The sequence below is a fragment of the Azolla caroliniana genome, unplaced genomic scaffold (assembly GCF_043228905.1).
Source record: "Azolla caroliniana isolate FFs.n. ecotype wild unplaced genomic scaffold, voAzoCaro1.0.p SCAF_17, whole genome shotgun sequence".
NCBI classification, from domain to species: domain Eukaryota; kingdom Viridiplantae; phylum Streptophyta; class Polypodiopsida; order Salviniales; family Salviniaceae; genus Azolla; species Azolla caroliniana.
The window spans coordinates 6,914,877-6,927,071 of NW_028230452.1; positions in this window are offsets into that span (position 1 = coordinate 6,914,877).

The following is a 12,195-nucleotide window of genomic DNA, read 5'->3' on the forward strand; positions in this document are numbered from 1 at the left end:
AACTTAATTACATCTAAGACACACAATGACAACATAATCAGATCTGCCTGAATCGGAAAGTCATGGAGCAAAGAGACACCAACATGCCTGAATCGGAAAGTCATGGAGCGGAAATTTTTAGTAATCGCAATATACCTGCTACAAATTATGATAATTTTAGATCTGGGTCGAATAACGGCAACTTAATTACATCTAAGACACACAATGACAACATAATCAGATCTGAGGAAAATTATGACAACATCGTATCTGAAAATGAGGGTATTTGTCGAAGAAGCGGAAGAGGACATCATGGCAATGATAGTAGAAGAGAAAGCCATGGCGGCCTTCAAGAAATCGCAGTGATTAATCAAGAAGAAGGGATTCTGTCCTCCCCACCAAAGCCTCATCAACGAGCCCTAATACCTACACATAAACTAAAGACAGGAGGACTCACACATAGAAAGGAGTCAAATGATGAAGAGTCTACACTAGAAGAAGACAACAACATCAAAACTAAACCAAAACAAAAATATAGAAGCCTCAAGGAAACTATGGATGACACTGACCCTCTTGAGGCACTTATGGTAGATCTCGGTGATGAAGAATACTCAAATTCTTCACCACTTGAAGAAGAGGATGAAATGATACTTGGGGAAAGTATCTCGTTAACTTCAAGTGGCGCACTTGATGGTCCTTTTAAAAATGAATGACATCAAGCAATGATCGAAGAGGTGTCATCGCTCTTAAAAAATGGGACGTGGGAACTTGTACCTTGTCCCAAGAATCGCAAAGTCATAAGTAGCAAATAGGTTCTAAAAGTCAAAACGGATGCAAACGGTAATCCCATTCGTTTTAAGGCTAGGATCAAAGCTCGCGGATTCACATAATTATAAGGCATCGACTTTAAAGAAACATTCACTCCCACACTTCGCATTTCGTTGATGAGGTTAGTATGGGGAATTACTGCGGCATTGAATCTCGAGCTTCATGACCTTGATGTAGAGACAACATTTCTCCATGGAGATCTTGAGGAGGAGATTTATATGGAGCAACCACCACATTTTCAAGATTCAAAGCATCCAAGTTTTGTATGTAAGTTAAAAGAGTCAATTTATGGTTTGAAGAAATCACCTCAAATGTGGCACACCAAGCTACACTCTCATTTAATCAAAATTAAAACGGCTTGCATCCGAGCCAAACTTATATATTCGCAAATATGGAAATATTTTTGTAATTCTTGGTGTATATGTGGATGTCCTTCTAATAGCCTCTAATAGTATTGAAGCACTACATCAAGCCTTTTCGGTGTCGTAGTGTGCTTTGTACACTACGTAAAATATTTGTAGAGTGCCCGATTGACTAAGTATAAAGAAATAGGAGAAAATAGTAAAATAATTATGTTACATGCATAGTGCAAGATTTAAACCCTATACCTCCACGTTAACGATTTCAAGCCTTACCATTGTACTAGCAAATTATGAGTATTAAAACTTCATCCCATGTCAAATTCTAGATAAGCCTGATAGAAAAAGTTATCCATGCATACACACTCGGGTTAAATGAAAAAGTATGATAGAAAAGCTAATCACGCACATGTAGTGTGCATGAACACTTGAGTTAAAGGAAAAGCATGATGGGAAAAGTTAATCATGGACACCAATGACGGGTCCCATGGAATATTGCCTTGGGATCAAAATATCTCCTAATAGAATTGAGGGAGTTCTCTCAATATCTCAAAAGAAGACAATAGAAGAAATATTACAAAGATATGAAATGCAAGAATGCAAGCCAACACCGACACCAATGTTGGCCCCATGCAAGCTTTCTATTGAGGATAATCCTAAGATAATGGAGGAAATCCAATTCATTAAGACAATTCCTTATCGACAAATACTTGGGAGTATTCGTTATCTTGTAAGTTGCATGAGACCCGACTTGTCATTTAGTGCAGGCTACCTTTCAAGGTTTATGCAAAATCCTGTCGTTAAACATTGGGAAGCTCTCAAGAGGGTGATAAGGTACCTCAACCACATGAAAGATATGGTGATAACATATAGGTTTCTCCAACCTTGGAATTCATCCTCACTTGGACTCACCTCACCTCTTCAAGGATGGACAGATTCCAATTGGGGGGGGGGGGGGAAGGAAAGGGGAGATGTGAACTCATCTCGTACTACTTCAAGAATGGTTTTCATGTTTGCGGGTGGAGCTATATTGTGGAGAATGAAGAAACAAACAATGGTAGCGCTATCATCCACCGAAGCTGAGTACGTCGCCGCAACACTAGCGGTAAAAGAAGGCTTGTGGCTCAAAAGTATTTTAATAAAACTAGATGTAATAAAATTGTCACATACAAAATGTATTGTGACAATAAATCTTGTATCAAGATTGTTATACAATGAAAATTGACAGATCAAAACAAACCTATAAAGGCTAAGCATCACTTCATTCGAGACTTAGTCGGAATGAAAGAGCTTGAACTCTAATATACTTCGGCAATCACTATGTGGGTTGATTGTCTCACTAAACTGGTACCACACCAAAAACATTGGCAGTGTTGTACAAAGCTAGGACTTAAGCTTGACCACAACAAAGGAAGTATTTAGAATATTTATATTATGGGGGGTTGCTAGAATATAATATAAATATCTATAGGAGAAGATGTTACATACATTAAATTATTACATCAGTTACAACTTATTTTATAACTTACACATTTTAATATGTTTGTAGTTTCTATATAAAGTGTTCTCACTAGCTTAATGAAATATAGATTTCTTTTTACAACATTGTCTCTCCATGTCTGTCCATCTCTCTTTCTCCCTCTCTCCTTGAGTGTTATTGCTTCTTTTACCCTTACAAGAGATCAAGGGTAAATCATCAACATAGACACCTATGATAACAAAATTGGATTTGGCTTTTCTAATCTACATATTTGGCTCATTGTTTAGACGATGATGTCCTACCTTTATTAGAAAAGAGCAAAGTTTGTGATACCATATGCCTGGAGATTGTTGAAGGCCGTAAATAGATTTACGAAGTCAACAATATGTGTTGGATGACTTGGATCTTCAAAAAATTGTGGTTGTTGTAAATAAAGTTCTTCATCTAAATCTCCATGAAGAAAAGCCATTTGGATCTAGATCATGTTGAGCAGCAACAGACACGAGCATTCGAAAACCACATATTTTTAATGTTGGATTAAATGTATCCTGAAAATCAATACCTGGGAGTTGAGAAAAACCTCGAGCAATTAGACAAACTTTAACGTGAATTGGATTGCCATTACCATCTTGCTTGATGCATAAGACCCATTTAGAACGAATTATTTGACGATCTTTTGGAGGGTCAACATACCATTTTTAATTAAAGCCTTCATCTCTTCCTCTATAGCCTTTGTCCATTTGAGTAAGAGAATCATATAGAGATTGGCGTGAGGAAGAGTTAGTTGGTTGAGGAGGATTGACCTTTGCCTTGAGATTAGATGGAAGAGCAACACAACTCGTTACGCACCGGTTTGCGTATCCGTTTTACGCACCGGTCCGGCCTAACCGATCGATCCCAACCGATCCGGTCCTCGGCTTGCTCAGCCGATCCGACCGATGTTGAGCTTGTCTCTCAACAATAAGTCGCCCCGGAGGCCGTTACATCAAAACATATCAAGTTTATTATCTGTCCCTTCAGACAGAGATACGCTTTGATTTCCTAGCTAATAAATATGTCATACCTAGTATATTTACATCAGTCGTCCTATTCCTAGTTATGTACAATGTATCAATTCGCGCAAACTCGTGAAAGGGAGGGTTCATGCCTATAATTCCTTGATTCCTCTTAGGGCCGGTTTTCTTGACGACAACGGTGTACCTTATGCACACCGAGATATGCCGGGAAGAAGTGAACGTAGCATCCGACAATGCCGGTGACCTGTGGCACAAGAGACAGTGGGATGAAAAGACTTTCCGAAGATAACCTCATTCTGGAGGTGAAAGATGTACATTTTGACAAGTGCAGTGATTGCTTGGCCAGCAAGCAAACCGAACCTCCTTCCAGTCAAGACCACCGATGAGACGGAATGCACCAGTCAAGTTAGTGCATACCGATGTGTGTCAAGTGGACACGAAGGCACATGCCCGATCGCAGTACTTTGTGACATTCATGGACGACCACAATTGGAAGCTGTGGGTCTCACTATTGAAGACTGTTGAGCGGCAAACTCAACCGGATCTGGATCGGCATCCAAAAGGGTGAGCCGGTGAGCTGGGGAGCCAGTTAGCTGGATCAAGCAGTAACCGGAAGCCAAGTAGCAACTAGTCTACTAGGGAGTTAATATCTCGTAGTTAGTTTTAGACGCTCGTGTGAGCATTGAAGTACACCGTACTTCTGTCAGTCCGGATGGACTTCTATAAAAGTGTTCACTGAACATATACGATGTACAGACTGAGTAGTATTTTTGAATTGAGTTTTTGTGTGCTCTGTCTCTGTCTCTGTCTCTCCCGCGTACTGTTACCCAATCGTGCATATCGGTGAAGTCCCTTTGAGCCACGTCGGATAGAGGGGGAAGCTGATGAACGTATTACACGTTCCGACTATCACAAAGAACCTTGGGTGCTTCATCGAGGAGGAGGGCCAGATTATTGCGCAAGGGCGCAGAGACGGGGGATTTTCAACCTCGACACCAATGACGTCGGCACCGCTTTGTTCGCCAAAGGACAAAAGATTGAATCGGACATCGATCTCTGGCGCAAGAGGATCGGCCACGTCAATTACCGGAGGCTTCAAGACCTGCAAAGGAAACAAGTTGTTTTCAGTTTGCCGAAGTTCAATGGCCGGAAGGCCCAAGTATGTGAAGCTTGCCAACTCGGGAAGCAACACCGGCTTCCATTCTCCACCGAACGAAACCGTAGTCATAACAAGCTCGACCTTATTCATTTGGATGTATGGGGACCGACACAGAACGCGAGTCTTGACGGGAGTCGATACTTTGTCTCCTTCATCGATGACTATAGCCGACACACATGGATCTACCTCATTGAGTGGAAGAGCGAAGTCTTCGACTGTTTCCGGAACCTCCGAAGCATGGTGGAATGGGAATCAGAGAGGAAGATCAAGTGCCTGCGGTCAGATGGCGGAAAAGAATATTTTTCCAGCCAATTCAAGAGTTATCTGCAGCAAACAAGAATTCGGAGAGAGTTCAGCTGCAGATACACACTAGAGCAAAATGGTGTGGCCGAAAGGAAGAATCAGTCGCTTGTCGACGCGACAAGGGCAATGTTGGAAGAAAAGAGCATGCCCCATTTCTACTGGGCGGAGGCGGTCTGGACGAACATCTACATCCAAAACCGAATCAGTGACAAGGTGTCCGTGCATGAGCTTTATTTTGGGTGCAAGCCGAATTTGAGACACCTTCGGATTTTTGGCAGCATAGCATATGTGCATGTGCCGGATGAGAAGCGGAGGAAGCTGGATGCAAAATCGGAGAAGTGGATCCTCGTCAGCTACTCACATGAGCAAAAGGGGTATAAGTGTTATAACCCCCAGGCGAAGTAGGTCCGAGTTAGCCGCGATGTTGAGTTTGATGAGATGGCATCATGGTATGCCTTATTGGCTCTGACTTCCGACCCCGACCTGATATCGGAGGATGAGGCTAGTGAGCCTAAACCAGTCCAGATAGAAGATGATGAATCCGGGACTCAAGAAGAGAGTCCGGAATCGTTAGGGTTGATTGGGCCGAACAAGAGACTGGGTCAATTTGACCAGTCAAAAGAGGAACCGGCGAGTAGTGAAGACTCTGTCGTGCTCTCCCTGCGCAAGGAACCGAGGAGACGGTTCACGTGGAAAGAGAAGGGGAAGAAGAAGATGCCGGATTATGAAACCGGTAATGATGAGTCGGATCAGAGCGGATCCGACTCTGGAAAGGAAAATGACGGCTCTTCGGCACCGAAGACCGAACCGGCCAAGAAGGGCCTCAAACTGGGTAACGGTGGGTTACGCCGGTCAACCTGCCAGAAGGAACCTATTAAGAGGTACGGGTACAATGAGTACATGGCGCATCACTATGCGTACATGACCCAGGTGGTGGAAGTGCGTGAGCCGGAGAGCTACGCAGAAGTGGCAAGGGATTGAAATTGGTGTGCCGCTATGGAGGACGAGATGCAGACACTTGATGCCAACGATATATGGGACCTGGTTGACCCTCCCCGTCACAATAAACCGGTCGGATGCAAGTGGGTGTACAAGGTAAAGTACAACGCCGACGGTTCGATTAACCGGTACAAGGCCTGGTTAGTGGCAAAGGGATACGCACAGACCCACGGAATCGACTACGACGAGACCTTCGCTCCAGTAGCGAAGATAACGATGGTTCGTGTGGTGTTGGCGGTTGTTGTGGCAAGGGAGTGGCATCTTCACTAGATGGACATGAAGAATGCATTTCTTCAAGGCGATCTAGAAGAAGAGGTCTTTATGACCCAACCTCTCGGTTTTCGGTCGGAGATGAACAAGTTGGTTGTATGCCGGCTGAACAAGTCACTTTATGGCCTAAAGCAAGCCCCCCGAGCTTGGAATGCAAAGATTACACATCGGTTGTGTAAGTTGGGGTTTGCGGCCTCCAAGTTCGACTCTTCGTTGTTCATCCGGCAAGGTCCGGACGGTCCGGTTTGCATCTTGTTGTATGTTGATGATCTAGACTTCATCACCGGACCCGGACTCGATGAAATCAGTCGAGTCAAGTCCCTGCGGTCAGACGCATTTGAGATGAAGGACTTGGGGGACCTTCACTATTTCCTTGGGATCGAGGTGATCTGAACCCCCGATAGCATATTGCTCTCACAAAGACACTATGTGTTGAATATGTTGTACAAGTTTGGCATGACGAAATGCCGCCCTATTTTTACACCCTTGGACCGGAAACAGAAGCTCTGTCCCAACTCTAGACCAGCCTGCGATGAGAAACGGTTTCGACAAATTGTCGGAAGCCTTATATATTTGACCATCACTCGACCCACCATCAGCTATCTGGTCGGTGTGATTAGTCAATTCATGTAGAAGCTGACCATTGAGCAACTTCAGTGCGCGCACCGAATACTGCGGTATGTGAGCGGCACGAAGGACCGGGGATTGTTATATCAGTGAGGTATGACCGAAGAGCTAGTCGGCTACACAGATGCTGACTGGGCCGGCGATGCATCAGATCGTCGTTCCACTTCCGGCTATATGTTTTCCCTTGGTAGTGTGGCCGTTGCGTGGAGCAAGAAAAAGCAGCCAACAGTGGCTCTGTCGAGCACTGAGGCTGAATATCGGGGCGCTACCGTTGCCACTTGTGAAGCCATTTGGCTTCGGCGACTGCTGCAAGACCTGCGGATCGAGGTGTCGACCCCAATCCTAATCTACTGTGACAACATAAGCATCATGTAGCTCGCCAAGAACCCCGTATTCCATGCTCGCACAAAGCACATCGAAGTGCACTACCACTTCGTGTGTGAGCGTGTCCTGAGTGGTGAAGTCGAACTTCAATATGTTCATACGGATCGGCAAGTTGCCGACATCTTCACCAAACCACTCGGATCGGACAAGTTGCAGCACTTCACCAAAATGCTTGGTGTTCAGCATCTCGACGTGCCACACTTGAGGGGGAGAATGGGCAAAGACACCAACGGAACGGGCAAAGGCAAAGAGACTGCCGATTGCGCTAGTGGGGGAAGAACCGACAAGGGGAGAGATAGGAAGAAGAAAGGAGCCAAGTCGACAAAGGAAGTTGACACATCCGAACAAGTCGGAACAAGCGGCAGCGGAGGCAGAGTCAAGAAGGATAGAGCCGACCGGAAGAAGAAGGCCAAGACCCGAACATGGTCCGATGTGGTGAAGGGCCTGGAACGAGAAGACGAATCAGGAGCAACCGATTCGGACAAGAGTTGGAACGAATCGGAGACTGCCGATTTGGTTCTACAGAAGGATTCGGAAAAACTAAATCAATTCAAGGCCAAGAGGACAAGAAGGCAGCAAAAGTCGACGCCAACACGAAGGGATCAACGAATCGGCAAAAACCAAAGTCACAACAACGAGGGAGCTGAATTGGGCCTATTGAGCAGACAGGCCGACCAAGGAAGTCGAGGTACGCAGGAACAGAAGGGTCGTGGCAAATAGGACCAGACTGGACGAGGAGCACGAGCGAGGCGGAGTGACGCCAGAAGGAGCCAGGTGGAAGGATCGGCTGCCATAAAGACTAACACTACGATCCGACCTCAAATTAAGCTTGAGGGGGAGTGTTGAGCGGCAAGCTCAACCGTATCCGGATCGGCATCCAGAAGGGTGAGCCGGTGAGCAAGTGAGTTGGTGAGTTGGGGAGCCGGTTAGCTGGATCAAGCAGTAACCGGAAGCCAAGTAGCAGCTAGTCTACTAGGGAGTTAATATCTCGTAGTTAGTGTCAGACGCTCGTGTGAGCATTGAAGTACACCGTACTTCTGTCAGTCCGGATGGACTTCTATAAAAGTGTTCATTGAACACATACGATGTACAGACTTAGTAGTATTTTTTAATTGAGTTTCTGTGTGCTCTCTCTATGTCTCTGTCTCTCCCGCGTACTGTTAAGCTCTCCATTAAACCTGTTTTCGGCTTTCTGTTTTCTATTGCTTCCGCACGTTATTTGTTTCTACAAAGACGAAGGATCAAGTGTAGTCCGTCTTCAAGGAACACCACGCGAGAGTGGAAAGCAAAATCGGCCGGAAGCTAAAGGCAGTTCGAGCAGATAATGGAGGTGAATACCGGGGGCAGTTCGAGGAGTACTGCCGGTTGAAGGGAATCCGGCTCGAATTCACCATGTCGAAGACGCCGAAATTGAATGGGCTAGCTGAACGGATGAACCGGACCATAATGGAGAGAGTCCGAAGCATGCTAGCACATGCAAAGTTATCCAAGATGTTTTGGGTTAAGGCGTTGATGACGGCAACGTTCGTGATTAACAGATCATCCTCAGCACCCTTGGAAGGAGACACACCATAGAGAGTATGGACCGGCATCTGAAGGTATTCGGTTGTCTTGCTTATGTGCATGTTGTAAAGGATAAGAGAGCAATGTTGGATCCGAAGTCCTGGCCATGCATATTCCTTGGATACGACGATGATGAGTTTGGATACCAAGTGTGGGACTTGGTCAACTAGAAGGTGTTCCGGAGTCGAGACATAGTCTTCATGGAAGACAAGACTATTGCCGACTGCAAGTTGAAGAAGAAAATAGCGGTCTCCAGATCGACTGACAGGATCCATCTGGCAGGAAGTAGGATAACACTCAAAGAACCGGCCGGAGTCGAATGAGATCTTTGCCCCGGTAATAAAGTTGACATAAATCCGGATAGTGTTGAGCATAGCGGCAAGCATGGACCTCGAGGTAGAGCAACTGAACGTCAAGATGGCATTCCTACATGGCAACCTCGAAGAAGAGATCTACATGTAGCAATTGGAAGGATTTGAGAAGAAAGGGAAGGAGCACCTGGTGTGCCGGTTGAAGAAGAGCTTATACGGACTGAAGCAAGCTCCCCGACAATGGTACCGGAAGTTCGACTCCTTCATGATCGACCAAGGTACCACAAGACGCAAGCCGACCATTGCGTGTTCGTGAAGAAATTTGATGGAGGTGACTTCCAGATTCTCCTACTGTATGTAGATGACATGTTGATCGTGGGACCAGACCGAACCAAAATCGGAAATTTGAAGAAGGCTTTGAACTAGACCTTCTCAATGAAAGATTTGGGTTCAGCGAGACAGATATTGAGGATGCATATAATCTGGGACCGGTCGAAGATATTGCTATGGCTGTCACAAGAGAAGTACGTGACAAAGGTGGTTATACGGTTCAACATGTCGGATGCGAAGCAGGTTAGGTCAACACTTTTGGCAAACTGCAAGTTGTCCGAAAAGCAAAGTCTGAAGACAAAGGCAGAGAAGTCGGATATGATGAAGATACCATATGCCTCTGCCGTCGGAAGCTTGATGTACGCGATGGTGTGCACCCGACCAAATATCGGATACGCAGTCGGAGTGATCAACCGATTCATGAGCAATCCGGGAAGAGAACACTAGCACGCGGTCAAGTGGATACTTTGGTACTTGAAAGGGACCTCGAGTATGTGCCTCCGGTTTGGCTTAGGTAAACCCCCACTGGAAGGCATTACGGATTCAGATATGTCGGCTGATGCAGATACCAGCCGGTCCACATCCGGACACGTCATGACATATGCAGGGGGAGCCGTATCGTGGCAATCGAAGCTACACAAGTCCATTGCATTGTCAACAACAGAAGCGGAGTACATGGTAGTTGTGGAAGCCAGCAAGGAAGTAATCTGGATGAAGGACTTCATCGGAGAGCTAGGGATCCGACAGAAGGAATACTGGCTCTACTACAATAGCCAAAGTGACATGCACCTTGCTTAGAATGTGGCCTACCATTCCCGGACCAAGCACATCCAAAGAAGATATCACTGGCTCCGGGAGAACTTCGCACTGACAAAGATCCACACGGAGGAGAACGGGTCGAATATGCTCATCAAGGTTTTGTCAGCCGACAAATTGGGCACGTTCCGGGGATAGATCGGACTAACGAGAAATCCCATGCCAGAGTGAAGGGGGATTTTGTTGGGAATTCGGTCCCTCCGGATGGGATCCAGATGACATCCGTAGTAGCCAGATCGGACGAGTTAAAGGAATGAACCGGACCGGATGCAGCAACCAGACCGGACCGGAAGGTATCCGGTGTGAACCAGATCTAGGGACATATCTGCAAATATGTTTCTGGTGTGCCTATAAAGGCTTTATCTGTGAATAGCCCTAACATCACATAAGTATAAATATGAGTTAGGGCAATCATTGTGGTTGTTGTTGTTGTTAGTTGTATTATAATTGTACAGAGAGAGAGAGAGAAGAGAAGCCGCCGATTGGCGAAGATATAGAGCACGAGGTCGTTGTCTCTGAGTCTCTTGTTGTACCTCCTTTCTCATATATAGATAGTTGGAGTCTATGGGCTCTCGTGGTTTTTCCCTCTTAGGGTTTTCCACGTAAACATCATGTGTCGTCTCTTCTCTGTAAGTGTATGAACCTTCATTTCTATTTTGTTCTGTCATAAAGTGTTTGATTCTCGGTTGTGGTTGAGCGCTATTCCGCACACTTTCAATATTGTTGACAGTTCTTCTGGAAGTACCCCAGCTTCCCACAATAGAATCACTTGACCCTTCCCTTCAACTTCGACCTCGGTCTGAACCTGTGCTTGTTCTGGGGACTTCTCTTCCTACTCCTTCCTCGGTTGGAGTCACCTTTTGTGACTAGGGCCTTATGGTCAAAGATGGACTCTCTATCCTTTCGGCAAGCTTCTTCATTTAGCAAGCTTGACTTCAACATCTCTAGGGATAAGTGTTTCCCTTCTAGTCAGGCATTGTCCACTGTGATAACGAGCGTCTCACAGTTGTCGGAAGGGATCCCAACAACAACAATGCTAATACCTCATCGGGAAGAGGTACTTCAATAGAGGTGGTCTGGTTGATTAGTCTTTGGAAGGCATTCAGGTGCTCAGCCATGCTTGAGCCATCTTGATACCTCAGTCTCACTATCTTTCTGAATACTGAGACTCTGGTTACGACATATCTTCTTCCATAAGACTTCAACATATGTCTCCTCGTTGAAGTTGTTGTATAGAATCATGTCTATAAAACACCTTCTGTATGCAGCTGCCTTCAGATGCATGACTTCCCAAGTCGTTGCATTGATCTTGTCAAGCTTAGTCTTACTGTATTGCATTGGCAACCATAAGTCTTTGCATATTAGCATATCCCGCATCTTCGACTTCCACACTGAGTAGTTGGAGCCGGTTAACTTGAACATTGCACCGAATGAGTCTTCCATTTTCTTTCTTTGCTTGAAGGTTATGAAACTCGCTCTGATACTAGTCTGAATAGAACAAGGTCAGCCACAACCGATTATCACTCACAAGTGGAAATGAAAGAATAGAAAACGAATACACAAACATGAGGACACATGATGTTTATGTGGAAAACCTTGAAAGGGAAAAACCACGGGAGCCCATAGACTCCGAACTGTTACACTATATATGAGAGGATACAAGGAGACTCGTAGGCAACAACCTCAAGCTCCTCTTTGTCTAATAGACGGTTACAATAGAGTTACTTCTAACTCTCACACACTCCCTCTCTAGTTACAAAGACCACTACTC